The sequence below is a fragment of the Oreochromis aureus genome, linkage group 20, assembly GCF_013358895.1.
Source record: "Oreochromis aureus strain Israel breed Guangdong linkage group 20, ZZ_aureus, whole genome shotgun sequence".
Classification (NCBI taxonomy): domain Eukaryota; kingdom Metazoa; phylum Chordata; class Actinopteri; order Cichliformes; family Cichlidae; genus Oreochromis; species Oreochromis aureus.
Window position 1 is genome coordinate 15,064,506 of NC_052961.1, and position 17,096 is coordinate 15,081,601.

A 17,096-nucleotide genomic window follows, 5' to 3' on the forward strand; every position below is an offset into this window, starting at 1 on the left:
CTCTGTTAGCAAACAAATCAATCACTAGGATGTTTTTGGTGCAGGACCTTCTTTGGAAGTGATTTCATCCACTTTCATTGCAGTCAGCATCCTCCAGGAACCACTGCCAGCCTGTCAGGAAAGTCACAATATTTCCTAGCAACCGGTGGTTTTATCACGTCCAATACTGGGAGAAAACTCTTTGGCAATGTGTGCATTGCATCACACAAGAGACCTCAATAGAGTTGTGAAAAAGATATTTTTCTTTCTTTCTTTCACTGAAGTATTCTCTATAAGAAAATATTCACGACTCCAGAATACTTTGGTAAACAGAGGAGTTCATATGGCACGATACCAGTTTTTTTATGTCCAATACTGATATTGTAAATTTGGATATCTGACGATACTGAAGTGAATCCGATATATTGTCTATTTTTTGATCAATAAAACTGTTTTTTTTCCAACTCAGTTCAGCAATACTGATCTTTTTATTTAAATGTTTGATTCTGAAAAACAAAGGAAGAGCAATATCAGCATGAAATGGTGTTTATATTCAACAACTTAAAAAAATGTAGACTGGACCCTTATATACTTAAAGCATAATGTAAATAGACATCTACAGTGGAAAGCAGTGCAAATAATTGCAAACAGGGCTTCTCATTACAGCAATACAGCCTTTTGCAAAGTAAAACTTGAGTCTATCCATTGTGCACTTGACAACTTAAGCTTAACAACTGTATCAGTTGTTAAGCTTAACGTGGTGATGCTTTACAAGCATTCAGAAATGAGCTTACATGCTTGTACTTCTCTGGGATAGCTTGCTTGGAGATGAATTGCCGGTTTGGCATCACGTAGCGAGGTTCCAACTGCTCCATTAAGTGTTGAAAACCAACATTTTCCACAACAGAAAGGGGTTGGTCGTCAAGCACAACAAATTCAACAATTTTCTGCGTTATTGGCTTTGTTTTATTGCTTTCTAGTGGGAGATTCTCACGCTTCTGATTTTTTTTTACGGAAGCATTTGTTGGTATGGTACACTTTTCTTCTTAGCATGGAGGCCTGGATCAATTCCATGGAAAAAAAAAAACAAAAGCGCCAATATCACGCGAAAAACTTGCATTGCATAAAGGTCAGGATCGGGTGTATGTATATTAGATGTATATTGGATTGGTGCATCCTTAGTTATATGGTGGACTCAGTATCTGCAAGGTGAAGCAAGGACCTGTGGATCCACAAGCCCAAAACGTCACCCCTCCACCACTGTGCTTCACAGTTGGCATGAGGTGTTTGTGTCAAACATGGCACTGTGAATTATTACCAGACATCTCTACTTTGATCTTGTATCCAAAGGAAATTGTTCTTGTGCTTTAATCAACTTTGCAAACCTAAGCTATACTGCTATGTTTTTTAATGCATTTCTGGAGCTCATTAGATGGCAGAGTAAAGAAAGACAGGAAAGCATGGCGCGAGAGTGTGGGTGAAGACGCGCAGCAAAAGATCAGATCAGAAGTGAACCTGAGTCACTGCATTCAGTGACATATGATAACCTGCTTGTGAGCTAAATTGTTGCCCCCTCCTTTTTTTCTTTTTCTTTTTTTTTTTTTTTTTTTGCTCCTGGCAACCTTTTGTGGAAGCTTGTGGAACCTTTTTTTTTTTTTTAATTTTTACTGTCATGAACTTTAATATTTAAAAAGCTAACTGAGGTCTGTGGAGTCTGAGATGTGAAATTGGGTTTTTTGCTACTTCTCTGAGCCTTGCACTGTCTGACCTTGAGGTGAATTTGCTGGTTAGTCCACTCTGGGGAAGACTGGCACTTATCTATATTATCGTTTTCCACCTGTGAATAATCTTTCTCACTGTAGAATGATGGACTTCAAACTGTTTGGAAACGGCCTTAAAACCCTTCCCAGATTGATAGGATTGCTTCTCTACAATAATTCTCTCTACAATACTTCTTGATGTCTTTCCTCCTTGAGATTGTATCAACACACAACTGAATGCTCCAGACCTGCAAACTGCAAGAACGTCTGCTTCAGAGGTGGGAACAAGTAGAATTTTCAGGTATCTGTACTTTACTTTTTACTTTCTACTCCTTACATTTTCAAAACTGACTCTACTTTATGTTTAATGGTATGATTTATAGTATTTATACTCAGGGGTTAAAGTAGTTGGTTTAAAGGGGTTAAAGGAGTTCAGGTGCCCTTAAGTTATGTTTGCAGTACTTCAGCATCTAGCTGTTGCTAAAAAAGAGGAAGAAGAAAGAAGGGAATGAGGTTTTTTAAAGTGTCAGATAATTTCAAATGCAACATTTCTATCAGCTTAAATAATTATCAGCAAAACACACAAACTGTTTGTGTGGAGTTTGTCACAATGTGTGTTGTTAGCTAAAGGTCTAACTGTTGTATTTCACAGAGAGAGAAAAGAAAGAGAGATAACTTCACACTGAGAAACTGAGAAAGATGTAGCAAGACAGACAGTACAGGAGAGAAGGAAGAGAGGATATATTTAAAGGCAAGGATTGCTCAGTGGTGCTTGACAAACTGAAAATCTAAAGCTTACACTTAATGGCATAACTGTAATCACATATTAGATCTGTATGTGAAGTGTTTTGATTTCAAAATGTCCTGCAAAACAAACTAAACTATCATAACTTTGTGTTATTCAAATGTTGCATGAAAATACAGGTCGGTTTAGTGCAAAATAAACATTTTAGTTTGCAGTGTTGTGGTGAATTCACAGTAAAGCACTGTGTTGGACTGGTGCACAGTGGATGTGGTGCTCATGGTCAGATTTAGATCACATTAAGTGTAGCAGAGATCAGTTTGCATTTAAGCTGACGATGCTTAGATTAATTCACTGAATTCCAACTTTATATCAGTTGTATAAAGATAATATAAACTATATAGTGTCGATGTAGGAAATGGAAATAAGCCAAGATGTCTGTGAAACATCTGCTGACATTTTGTTGAATTCGTTTGGGTAATTCTGTCACTTACATCATTTCCCAGCATTTTTATAACCTAACCAGGAAAAGACATCAATCCTTTTCTCTTTTTTTATTCACCTCCATAAAGTTTCTTTGTAACTCCTTTGGTTGCTCATACCAAGGCTACTGGCTACTGGATGGCTCTGAGCTCTGGGTAGCTTTGTCTTTATCTTTTTTGCCTTTGTTAGCTTCTTTAAAATGTCTGTGTTCAGTTGAGTGAGGTGATTTTAGTGCCTTATACATTTGTTACAAACATTTTCGTGGTTGCCCCCCCGTGGTTTACTTTGGTGAACTTTGTGTCTTTACTTATGGTGTTGGTGCGTGGCTAAGTGTGTGCATACATACATGAGACGGACATGTGTATAATATGACATACATGAGGCTGACTGGCAGGTCACTGGAGCATGCTGGAAATTGATTCAAGTGCTGAACCTGGGTGCTACTTACTTTCTTAATTCCTGTGGAAGCAGTAAGGGTGTACTTAGTTTTTCACATGACTGTATGAAGTGCAGAAAAACATTAAATATGAATCTGATCCCACTTTGTAGTCAGTCAGCACACGTAAATACATAAAGCATTCTGTAAGCACATTTGTCTTTAGAAGGCAGTCAGAGCGTAGTTTGAAATGAAAACTTCATCCATTCTTGTTAGAAATGATCTTCAAAGGCAGGGAGGATATTTTGAGCACATGTGTGTATGTGTCCATGCAGCTGCTTCCTTTTCATGTTTGAAAATGATTATTATGTGGCTAATCCAGGAAATACACGCCCCTTTTCCGCTTATAGTTTTCAATGCAAACTGCATACTGATTGGTTAACTAAATGTAAATGTCTATTATTTGTTCTCCTTCCATTTCATTATCCTTGATTTTACATTTCACTATGTCCTTTGTCAACAAGCAGAAGGATTCAATAATTTAGAAACACTTGGGTTGAAGAAGAGTGGGCCATTTGTAGTTACAAATGGCTTTATATTTGATGGAACAAAAAGGATGTTCCACTCTGCATTCAGACAGTAGAAAGGGTAACAGAACAGCAGACACATTCACTGAGATACGGCATATACATAATGCAGAAGGCACAGAATACCAGAGAATGTATGATTAATAAGAAACCAGAATACGGGGCAGGAGGTTGGGCAGGAGGAGGCGTAAACAGCAGCAGCTGTGTGTAGCAGGTAGAAGCAAACTGCATAACCAGACCCCAGCAAACAGAAAAAAAGCTAGCACAGTGTGATAATCTTCCTGATAACATACGTAAAAAGCCCCCAATTTATATGACTGGACAACAAATAATGATTATCATCATTTTTGCGTTAGTTCATTAATCATAAAGTCCCGGAGCTGAAAGTGTTCTTTCTTAATTCCTGATTTTGTGAGGACTCACAGCTGAGGACCCAACGACATTCAGTATTAATTATCTGAAATACTGAAGAAGCTTTAGTTTGATAAATGATCTCAGTAATGAGTCTGTTTTATAACTAAAACTGCATTTATCTTAAGTTGAACTTTGGGGATAATATGTTATTGAGGAACCTAAAAACATCATTTAAATATCTATACTGAGGCTGTTTTTTAAGGCTGAGCAGGAATTAGTTTGATCATGTGTTTGAGCTTTGGAGCACTGTTGCTTTTCCTCACCTCCATTAGATCATCATGTGGGCGAAGCCACCTGATGTATTTTTTATTTATTTTTTTTTGCTTTCTCACAGTCATTTTCCCTGCAGGCCAAATGCTATGCCAATCATCAGACCCCCCCATGTAATTCAATAAACAGACCTGAGGCCTTCTGGTGCTGCTGCTTCTACAGGGAAGTCTGTCTAACTAGCACACTTCAATCAACTCTCAGGCTGTAGCCGGAGCTCCTCAAATATAGCTGTCAGAATTTCCAGCCTTGAGAGATCTGCTGGAGTCTTTAGTAACAGCGAGTTAAAACACAAACTCCTCTTGACAAGAAACGCAAGTTTGATCATTTATAGTGTTTCCTCTGGTATTTAGAACAGTGAAATACTTTAAAAATTTCACAGTTACCTAAAGGAAAATACATCCCCAAAACATTAGATCCATAAATCAAGGTACTAGCTACAAGTCATTTTTTGTAGAGGAGTCAACTTCAGTTGCCAAAGAGATGAAGTGCAAAGCTTTTCTAGCCTTTCCCCACAGGGGTCCAATCCATCATCTGCTGATCTGCCTCCGAGTCTCTATTAGTCCCTCCCTCTCATTAGGGAAATAAAAGCATTAATTGGAAATTGTGTTAATTCTCTGACATGTTTGAAACTGGATCTCCCCTTCTCTTTCTCTAAATTGGAGACACACTTGACAAATTTGGGGAGGCAGCTCCACTGATGCATATCCTGGTTTAAATGTTTTCAGCTTCGCCCACTTTCCCCTGTTCACGTCACATTATGAGCTCAATGATTAATGCCTTCAAAACTCACAAGCATGCTGGCTCACCAAAATTAATCGGTGGTGCATGAAAAGTATTTTGTTTTGAACAAAGAATAATCATGTTGATGACTAGTACAGCATAGGGGCTCGTCGCTTTCCTCATGTAGGAAACACTCAGAAATAATAAATATACTTAAAAAGATGTGGCTCGCAAAGGGCCTAGTTAAAGGTTAGTATTGCTGTCAGGATTGGGGATGTTTCATCAGTCTCGAATGTGATCACTTGAAGCAATATTCTTAAAAAAAAAATGCTCAGGTGAAACTACAGACTCTAGTTTCTATCATATCACCGCAGCCTGATGAAAAACATGTTTCTATAATGCAGTGAGCAGAGGAGACGGGACCACATTGTGAAATGTTGCTGAAATGTTATTCTGTGTTGAGACAGTGGGGACATAATATTGTCTTTTTAAGTTCATCAAGAGGTTATTGAGAACATAACGGTGTACGCGCGTAACAAACAAGCGCAATCCTGAAACAACAGAGGCCATTGAGAAATATCACTCCATTAGTTACATTCTTTCTTTCTTTTTCAAAAAAGCCATTGTAAAGCTCTGTTACAAGTTGTTATTGTCGTCATTAATTGATCTTACTGTCTTTTCAGAGACTTATTTGTCTGTGGAATGTATGGCTGGTATAATACCAGATATTTAGCAGTCAGTACTACTGAATTTCTCCTACCTCTTACTGGATGCTCTTGCTAACAGTAACAGAAGAATTACATGATTCAGCAGAATATCCCAGATACTTTATGTAAACTCTTCTATTAAACATTTAAAATCACTGACTTGGTGGTGGCAGACCATTTATTTAAAACTGAGTGAAATGTTAGGATGGTTGCCAAGTATCCTCATATGTTTTTGTATTATACAGTGTATGTATTATGTATTAATGTAATGTCACTACTCTCTTACTAGCACTACAAAAAGCAACAATTAACATTTTGCTTTCACAAGTTGGGTTTCGAAGGGTTTCATGAGTGCTGGTTCTGGTGACGTCCTTTGTGGCATTACAATGGTAAAATAAATATGTATGAATGCTTTTCAGGTAACCCGATGCCTTCCTTTCATGTCTGACCTGGACTGGACTGGGTGTCTAAAATACTCGCTTTTGATCAAAAAGTGATTGTAATAACACTGAATTGTGTTCAATTTTGCTTAAAAAATGAATTACATAATCACTTTATCATTGGAACACTGATCTCTTGATTAATTAATCTAATAACTCTTTCACTTCCATTTATTAGTAGTGTTTGTGTTGCTGCTGGTAATGATATTTGTATTGGCCTCAAAATCCAGTTCTGATGGGGCTACTGTTGCCAGACAAGGTAGGGGAAATTGCATTTAAATGCTGGCACATTTCAGTTGGAAGTGTCACAATTCTGGATATCAATTTTGATATTTGTATTCAGCTGCCAGCTTGGCTTACGCATTAGGGGCGTGTACTTAGGAAAATTTGGACAGAGGATCGTTTTTCATTTGTGTTTGGTTCTGTGATTGCCAATACTGGCTGATTCTGGCGCATTGTTCATGAGTAGTCTGGAATAAGTCCAGCAATCAGGCGTGTTTGATTAAGGTCCCTGTTTCGCTACCTGGCGTCATGCGAAGTGAGAACACTAGAAAGATTCACCTATCAACAAAGTGGCCCTTTAACGGTGCACCAAAAGCAAAGGAGGAAAAAATAATAATAACACACACAAAAAAACCCCAGCACAAGCAGGAATCAATCCTGACCTGAGTGTTTACCTATAGCTGCCACGGTTTAGTTCACATCTCTAAATTTTGTGCGGCTGTTTAGCATATGAATGATGAGATATGATAAAAGGAGTTTAGAGAGGGCTGATGAATATGTGTGGTTTTGAAGCGGTTCTTGTGTGATCGTGTGCAGATGAGCGCGTGGGAGGTGTCGTGTGTGTGGATGTGTGTGTGTCTGGAAGTGTTTGCTGATGAGGGTGACATTTGTGCTCACAGTGAGAGGTTTAACCACAAGCATCTGGGACTCTGAACCCTAAAACGTCAAGCCAGGAGAGGTAAGAACCGAGCTCAGCCTGGTAGTTTAGTCCTTTATCCTCCACATGTATGTGTGTCAAAGTGAAGATGCTGCTCTCCGCACGCTCCACACAGGATTTCAGCACTCTGCACATACTCTGTGGATTCATCACCTTAGCAACCGGTCGATTGAAAGATGATGAATCATGCCAAAGACTGCTAATTTCTTTGCAGTTGTCAAACATGAACAATGGGTGGTAAGAAAGAGTCACAGAAACGTCACGGCAGACAGAATGTTGTGTGTGTGTGTGTGTGTGTGTGTGTGTGTGTGTGTGTGTGTGTGTGTGTGTGTGTGTGTGTGTGTGTGTGTGTGTGTGTGTAAACTTGAAGAACAATCGAAAGAAAAAGAAAGGAAGAGTGGCAAAAAATGAGGCTAATCGGAGGATGGTGATAGAAGTACGAGTTGTGGTGGTGCTTACTGTTTATACTTTTCACTAACCAATAGGCACGTGCAGGACTGATAGCTATACACGAATGTAAATATAGATACAAGCCCCTGATAATTTCAGGTGAGAGCAGATGGTGTTGATGCTGTATGATTTGATTTCCTCCATGGCTCCAGTGAATGAAGCTGCAACAACACCTCTGACCTCATCCTCTCTATGTTTTATTGAGCCTGGATGCTCTTCCTGACAAATAACAGTCTTTGTTGTCAAGAGGGAGGGTCTGAGAGGTCCATCTGAGAAACATTAGTGCCACACAATAATAGCAGTGATGGTATAAAAGACACCGATTGAACATGGACATGTGTCAGCTGCAATACACTAGGATTCAGGGAATAGCATATTAAAAATAGGCAGCCCTCAGATACTGCCAGCCTGGTATGCTGCTACTAATTCAGCAACAAGATGCAAATGTGGCTTCAGTTGATTCCTGTAGAATCAATAATAATGCAGTGCGTGAACAATTTATGTCATGCAGTATACTGAAGGCAAACAGCTCCCACTGCTGGTAAAGATGCTGGAGGCTTGTGCAGCAACAGAGACTCGGCTGCTTTTTGTAACGCTTTGAGCTTCAGAGTCTGTTTTCTAGTGGGGTTGGAAATGTGCCACGATGAGTGGTTTACTGACCAAGATGCCGTCACTAAACCGCTCATTGCCTAGAAGCAAAAGATGCTCAGACTTCTGGTACGCAAAGTAATCAGCCATGATTTTGACAAATAATTACCTCTTTAGGTTGTTTATCTGCTCCCTTTTCTCCTGCACAAGATAAATAACATTATTTTATCCCAGCAGAGCGCTCATACATCACTGGTTGCAAATGGTCTTATAACCAATTTGTGGAGCAACCTTGGAAAAATGATCTCATGCAACAAACCTTTGTTTATTTCGCTGTTTTGTGTATCGTTTACCACATAGATCTCCATGCCAAAAGAAAATGTAAAAATTAAACACTGATCAGGCAGCAATCTTGGCAGCGTTTACTGCTTTTCTCTGTTTTATAAAATGTGTTTATTGTCAAAACTGTTACTCGAATAAAGGAGAAATATAGTGTTTTGTGCATGTTTTGTTTGTTTTCTGGTGATTTGTAGGTCTAAAGTAGAATTGCAGATGAGAAAACAAAAGTCACTCTTCATTTTGTATCCTTTGCTAGGAAAAAAAGACTTATATGGAAAGACAGTACAATTCTAACAAGTTTGAAAGTCCGTGATTTTGTGTCCAGTTCTCGTGTAATTCGGCATACCTCAAACCCACTGAGACCATTTCTCATGAGACTTTGGTGAAGGGCCGGCTGCATCTCTCGGGTGCTGTGTCAGGTCTCTGCTGGATGTTTTTAAAATATCTTAAGGACATGATTTTCAGACATGCTTCATCTGCTGTAAGTAGTTTTACGTCTTTTGTCCTCCATAGTTTACTCAAATCTTTTAGGGATGCACTGCACACAATGCTGAAATATTCCAAGTTTTCATCTAATGGATATTTGGGAATAAAATTGTTGGTTAAATTGTTGAATTCAGCTAAAGAAATGGGAATAAATGAGGCATTTTTGTGACAGGACTTTTCCCATTTTTATTTAAAGAAAATACTTAATAATACTTTTCAACTGATTCTTGCAGCTCTGCAAGAGATTAACTAGTATTTAAGATATTTTATTATAACTAAGTCACTAACTCAAAATGAATCTTGACATGCTCGACAGCAGCTGATGTTATTTTTGCTGTTACGGGCCTGATGATGTATAACCCTGTAGTGTGAATGTATGTGGGAGCTGGAGGTGTGGAATGTGCCATGTCCCGGTCACAGTGTTCCCTCCTCTCTACCGGTCACTCAGCAAGAGAGTTCCTGTGGGCAGAGTGATAGAGCATCACACTCAGCCCACACATTTGTCCTCCAAAAACCACAGTCATCTTCATAGGCAAAAAAGAAAACAAGCAAAAGAAATCAGGCTGCGATGCTGTGGGGCACATAGTCAAAGATTTGTAAAAAGTATGTCAGATAAATGCTACTATCAAATGAGACTATAAATGACACTTGAGGGTGCTCAACACGTCTAAATGCTTTTTTTTTGACTTTTAGCTCAATCTTTTTCTCAAAGAAAAAAATACATGAGAAATTCACAAATGCACATGTATAAGAGAACGAACTGGCTTTGTAATAAATTATTTAGTAAATACTTGCTTACTAAGTAGTTGTGATGATTTATTTTTCAATGTTGACCTTGACTTCATCCAAGCCATTTCCAGTTTACAAATAAGCCCAACCCAGGGCAGTAACAGTGCATGTTTCGGTTTCTGGAAGTCATACACTATTTATAAGGAGGCTGGTCTGGTGTATTATTCATTAGAGAGGTCCTTGTCTAAGACATCTGCTGCATAAATTCAAGTTGGATGCTTTTGAATACCACAATACTGTCTAGTTGTCCTCTGTCAGTTTAGCAGTTCAGTGAACAAATTGTCCTTTTCTCCCGCTTTTTTTTCTCCCGACAATAATACAACAAATAATGCCAATACATAACCAAACATTTTAAATTTGGGCCTTTTGCTAATGATTTTCAAGCCAGTTCTTACTTACCTTCGGCATTTTCCCTGTTTCCTTTCTGTAAGAAGCTAGCTGAAAACTTTGGACTACAACATATGGCTTCTTGACAGACTGGATAAGAGCCAGAGATTAATAACCAGAGTTGGCAAAAGTACAGACATTCTGTACTTAAGTAGAACTACAGGTACTACTGTTAAAAAAATACTCCAGTAAAAGTTCTACTTCAACAACTTCAAAGAGTACCAGCTCTGAAATGCATTGAAAGTAAGAAAGTTAAAGTAGCTCTTTGGGGGAGGTTTCTATCTTTGTGCAAAGCTAACTGAACCTTGTGCAATATTAACACAATGATAAAATAAGATCAGTAGATGGGAATACAAACTTTAGTTTAACTTTTTTTATTCTAATGATATGCAGCTTGAATCTGAAGAATCTGAAAAAAAGCTCTATTTTCTGTTGCCTACATTGTGGAGGGTGACTTTGCCTCTAAGCAGATGTTTCATGAGTTGTCCTGTCTGATTTCCATCCTCTACACTGACAGTACACTGTTTATGCTGTCTTTTTTTTAAATGGTATAAAGTTGGTATGAAGGTGGAATTCAGTCAATGAATCTAAGCATATGAGTCTGTGCTACACTTGATGTAACCTAACTCTGAGCATTAAACCACACATGAAACCTCCACTAAACTACAGAGTATTTTCATGTAACCTTCAAATAGCAGTTAGTCTACTGCAGTTTGTTTTACAGCATATTTCACAATATGAAAAAACATAGTGTTACATGTACAAGCCCAGTATGTGATTTAAAAACATGAGGACTTGCATGTAAACTTTAAAATTTCCAGTTTATGAAATCCCACTGAGCATCATAACCTTTAAATCTAACCTCTCTTCTTCCTCTCCTCTCCTGTCTTTCTTATTTTTCTCCATCTCTGAATGAAGCTAGCTCTCTTTCTTTTCTCTCCCTGTGGAATACAGCAGCTGGACCTTTAGCTAGCAACAAACTGTAGCCACAAACAGTTTGTGTGTTTCCTGATGTTTGCTGAGCAGATTGAAACATCCCACTGAAATACCTAACACTTTCAAATAGGTCAGTTTGATATTTGGAGGCCCGCAGTGACGAAATAATAACTCTTTCCAAGGAAAAGGAAAAAGTAACAAGCCTGTTTTGAAAATGTAAGGAGTAGAAAGTACAGATATTTGTTTAAAAATGTAGGGAGTAAGTAAAAAGTAGTCAGAAAAATCTACTCAAGTAAAGCCTAACTACCGGAGGGCTCAGGGTGAGCCAGCCCTAACTATAAGCTTTATCAAAAATGTCATCCCCTGCTTGCCATTAAAAATAAATACAGGTTTAAGGCTTCACTTTTTAGACCTGACATCTGTGCCTGTCATTCATGCTGTCTGTGGAGTTGACCTGAAATACAAAATCCCCATTGGTTTTTCCCTTAATCTATACCAAAGCCATTGCAGTACAAGATGAAATATGAATAACTTTGAACCTCTACATTGTAAGCCTGCCTGCAAATGTCCTCTATCAAAGTATTCTGTGGGCAATATTACAGCAGTCCAGTAAGTAAATACTCATTATACTCATACTCAAGTATCACTCAAGCAGTGTTGTAGACATATTATTAGCTAAATGTTTAAAATACCTAAAGTAAATGGTTCTTTTGAAAAAAAATATCTCTGATGTGAATAATATAAATAAATATAAGGTATAGAAGTATAATAATATATTTTTCATGTATAATTTGAGTGTGAATAGTAACTAAGGTCTTTAGCTTCCAGGTACACCAGGCAAACAAAGAAAGATATACATGTACTAAAAAGTGAAAAGTTTCACACTGAGTAAAAGTAATATTATAAGTACATTAACTGAATGGTTAAAGGCAAATTCAAACAAGAGTCAAACTTGGGAAAAAAATTGTAGTTGGAAGGTTGAAGGAGAGGGTTTGGGTTGTTTATTTGGTTCCCCACTGGCCACTAAGAAGGTAGCAGCCGTTCCTTCTGTTGTCCAGAGAGGTAGTCATTACATCATTGCATAAAATGTCTGCATGGATATATGTATAAATACACCATAAGGCATGTTATACAGGAAGCCTGATTTTGGTGACCATACATTTGTGTGCAATTGCATTTTCTTTGACTTCCTGAGGAGGGCAGCAAAACACCTTCATAGTTTATAACAAGAGAACAGCTCTGCAGATCTGTCTTGATCTCCTGCAGGATCTGTGAGCCCTGTCGATAAACTCTAGCCATCTTCAAACACGAATTCTGTGAAATGTTGGGGAAAAGGTCATGACATTTATCACATGTGGCACACAGTACGAAGTGTTACCATGAGTTAAGAGAAAATAGAAGCATTACTTCCTCAGGGCCCATACGGTAAAAATATATTTTAAAATACATTTTGAAATATATTTCAAAATATTAAAAAATGGCCAAAATATATGTGCTAAAATACATTTTAAAATATATTTATATTTTAAAATACATTTTAGCACATATACACAATATTTTTGTATATTTTAAAATATATTTCAAAAATATATTTATAATATATTTTGAAATGTGTTTTAACACATATATTTTTTGGTTGTTTTTATATTTTGAAATATATTTATAAAATATATTTCAAAATACAATTTAAACTTATTTAAAATCATTCAAAAATATATAAATTTAACCCTTCATATATTTCTAAGAAAACACATTCACATGCAACAGCTGAAAGAAATCTTTATTTGATGTTTAAAACATAGATATAGCATATCAATCAAGCAAGGAGTATTCATTTTATAATTTTATTCTCATTACATACTTAAACATTCTAAAGAAACACAGACACACATATATATATGTGTGTATATATATATGTACACATGTGTGTGTATGTGTATATGTGTGTGTGATTGTGTGAACATAAGTCAACATACTTTAAATTTAATTTCTTTTCCTTTTCCAGCAGTCTCAGTTCCCCAGCTTTCACTGCAATCCTCAAAGCCCTTCTGGACACATTGGGAAACCTCTTCCTTACTGCCACTGTAACAAACAAAAGTCACAGTTCTATTACTTTTATCAGAGTTAAAATAAAATATGATTTATGTTAGCTGGCTTCATTTAGCAAACAGATATTTCTGTTTATATAGATACAGATATTAATACAGATATATTTTACGATAATTTTACCCCTTTTTTTCCTAGATGGAAAGTCTATCCAGTTCACATTATAGTAATGCTAACACCCCTTTTGGTCGCCTCCTTACCCTCCAGCATTCATAAATCTGTTGACCTTCTTTGTCTGAGACCAACCACTACAATGCATCATCACCTATTTGATTGGTAACTTACTTTACAACCTATTTTAATGGTTGCAAAGTAAGTTACTTGTGCTGTATGCAATTTCAGATACACAGAAAGTCTTCACTTACTATATATGGCTGTCATAGTGTCCTTATGAAGGCAGTTCTTCACTCTCGCCCGATGACCGCTTTTGATCTGTGCTCCTATAAAAGCATGAACATTTGAGTGTTTGACTAGTTTTAGATTTCCAAAATCTGACATTTGTACAACTAAACATTTGAACTACAATGATATGCTATTGAGAGATACTTTTATGGGTACTTTTGGTAAAGAAACTGGTGACAGAGTTGTAGGCTTTTTTAGAATACTATTAGCTAACCATTTGAACTGACTTTCAAAGCTGTTTACCTTTTAAATTGCTGTGGATCAAAACCTCCAGTGGGAAGGCGGCCATTAGAAGAACACGCACCATTGAACCTGAAAATAACAAAAACAAACATAAAACAGAACAATATATAAGAGTCAGGCAGAGTAATAAATCTCTTCTGAAGCAATATAGTTCATTTTGGGTGAAAAACTAAACATTCCTCTAAAATATATATACTCACATCAGCAATCAACATCATGATTGTAATTATTTCCTTTTAGTACATCTACTGCTGTGTGCATGTGTCAAGCACTCACGACTGTATCTATGCATATAAATTCACCATATATATCCTGCAAAAATGTTTTGTTATAGTAAAAAAGGCAAACAAACAAAGGCATTCAATCAGAGGTGAGAAATTAATTGAGAATATCAATTATAGGTGAACTATTCTTTACCTACCTACTAGCAATCGTATTTGAATGTAAAATAAAATAAATAAATAAATAAATAATAATAAAAATAACATGATGTAATTAAAATGCACAACTTACATTAAGGAAATCTGCATTTGTATCCACAGGCTAAAAGTAAAACAGTAAATGTGTTAGTAATAGTACAGGTATTTGTAAAAAAAAAAAAAAAAAGAGGCAGTAACTGTGACTCTTCTAGTGGGATGCTAAGTGCAGAGATTTATATTTACAGTATAATACTGCATGTACAGGTAGCTGTGTTGTGAACTGTAACTGAATATTAGAGAATCTCAGAGAAATTAAATGTATTTATTTTTTGAATTTATCAATCATAAAACCGTCTGTTTTGAAGGCCTGTTACAATAACAACTTTTTGTTGGTCTGTATATTGCCCCATAAACAATTGCGACAAGTTATGTCATTGTCATTTTAAGACCATTTTATGTCTTTGAATGTATAATCATAATATAACGCCATAATAATGCAAGATCTACACACTTTCAATTGACAAACCAACATCTAATTCTTAAAATATTTAGATCATGGAAATTAGGTATCAAAATATTAGATACCATAAAAACTTGAATAAATAGTAAATTTTATAACAAATAGAAAACCATGTTATTTAATGTTATTGTGTTGTTATTATTATATTTTATTTTTGTAAATATAATGGCAGATAAATTGCATCATTAACAATTATTGAGGTCATGTACATGTATTGTGTGTTAAGTCGATATATCGATTATTGTGATAGGCCTACTGTTTTGGTATCATAACAAGCTTGTCAAACATGCATGACCACTAAGCAATGTCTAAGCAGTAGTATTAGTCTGAATGACAACAAACATAACTAGTGTTTTGGAAAATCTGTTAGAAAACAGTTATTTCAATAATTATGATTAGCATGTGACACAGACACTGCATAAAAACTACAACAACAAATACTTACTTTAGGAGGATGGGGAGGGCAGCATGAGGTTGAGACTTTGACATCTGTAAGAAACAAATTCATGTATTACAAACAAGTCACTTAAAAATACATTAATGTGGCAGATGCAGTGTATAAGTACAATCAGGGCTGTCACAACAATGGGTGGGGCCAAGTGGCTGCAACCCTAGGTACAATGTGCAGGTATATATAATTACATATAATATATGTGAATAAAGCAAGAATCAGTTTAGGTTCGTCACTGTGCTGACTGATGCTTGCTAGGTTTATATGATTGCAAACTGCACAAAAAACAACAACAGCAACAACATTAATGACAATGACAAACAAAATTACTTACATTTATGTAAATCTCACATCAGGAAGATCTGCATTCGATTTCATGGGCTGAAATAAATAGGCAGAAACATTACTGCTAAAAAAACCAAAAACTCTAAAAAGCCTTAAAAATGACTTAAAAAGCAAGGAAATGTGGAACATTGTAATTAGCGAACATTAATAAAGCATAACTGTGCTTTGTTTCTAACCTTGGTAAGTAAGTGCTCTGTAGCCAGAAGGCCAGGTGGGATTTCTGTGAAAGCCAAATTAAATGTGAATAGGTTTTGATAGTTATTGTATATAACAAGTGTAAACAGTTTTATTTGTATTTTTTCCCTTTCTGAGAAGGCAGAATAATAAGAAAAGGCAAAAGTACGTCACAACATAATTAATTAAGTTACATATTTTGATTACCACATTATGGAAGCGTGGAGCTGCCACCCAGGCAAAAGAAAAATAGAGCTATATCACGTTATAACATGAAATGTTTATTGTTCTAACATTATGCTTTTCATGTTTGTATAATATAATATCACGTTATTACAACATACATAATTATCACGTTCGCACAATATTGTACGGACGTGATAATTATGTACATTGCTCGTACAATGTTCAAACATGAAAAGTATATTGTATAAACATGATAGTATATTGTTAGAACGATAAATCTTTCACGTTATAACGTGATATACTTATATTTCTCTTTTGCCTGGGTGGCAGCTCTACGCTTCCGTGCCAAATAAGCGAGAATAAAGTAATATTATATGAGAAAAGGCACCTGCTAGCTTGATGATGGAGGCTTCATAGACCGGCCACCCGTCTTTTGGCTCCTTGTCGCCACTCCACCAAATAAAGGTCCGTTTCCTCCATGCCGGCTAATTATTCATCCTCATTAAATTTCGTATATGTTCAGTTGGCAGAATTGAGAATTTTACATCTTCCAACTACCTAATTAACGCGAACATAATCGGCTTGTTTCTTCCCGTCTCCTGTATCCAGCCGTTCCTCTCACTGTCGGAATTCGCGCCTCAGAGACGTCGTTATTTTTCAAAAAAAAAAAAAAATGAACAAAGAAAGAAACAGCAACAACTAATAAAGAGAGTTTTTGCACGTTCATTGCACATTTGTGGGAATGTTTAAATATTAAATTTTATTAATTACTTTTCATTATATCTTTATTTTTAAACCACCATGGCAATGCGCATGCGCATACTCTCCTGCACGCACAGGGCTTTGGAGTTGACGTA

General features: G+C 36.4%; 2 long non-coding RNA genes across 2 annotated transcripts; both read right to left on the bottom strand.

The window, feature by feature from the left end:
• Positions 1–14,102: 14,102 nt before the first annotated feature.
• LOC120435382 lies at positions 14,103–15,543 on the bottom strand. The gene is made up of 3 exons (XR_005609689.1): positions 15,529–15,543; positions 14,658–14,687; positions 14,103–14,213 (listed from the first exon to the last, which is right to left on the bottom strand). It is a non-coding gene; the product is annotated as an uncharacterized LOC120435382 (long non-coding RNA).
• Positions 15,539–16,977, bottom strand: LOC120435381. The gene is made up of 4 exons (XR_005609688.1): positions 16,628–16,977; positions 16,056–16,099; positions 15,869–15,915; positions 15,539–15,572 (listed from the first exon to the last, which is right to left on the bottom strand). It is a non-coding gene; the product is annotated as an uncharacterized LOC120435381 (long non-coding RNA).
• Between the last annotated feature and the right edge of the window lie 119 nt (positions 16,978–17,096).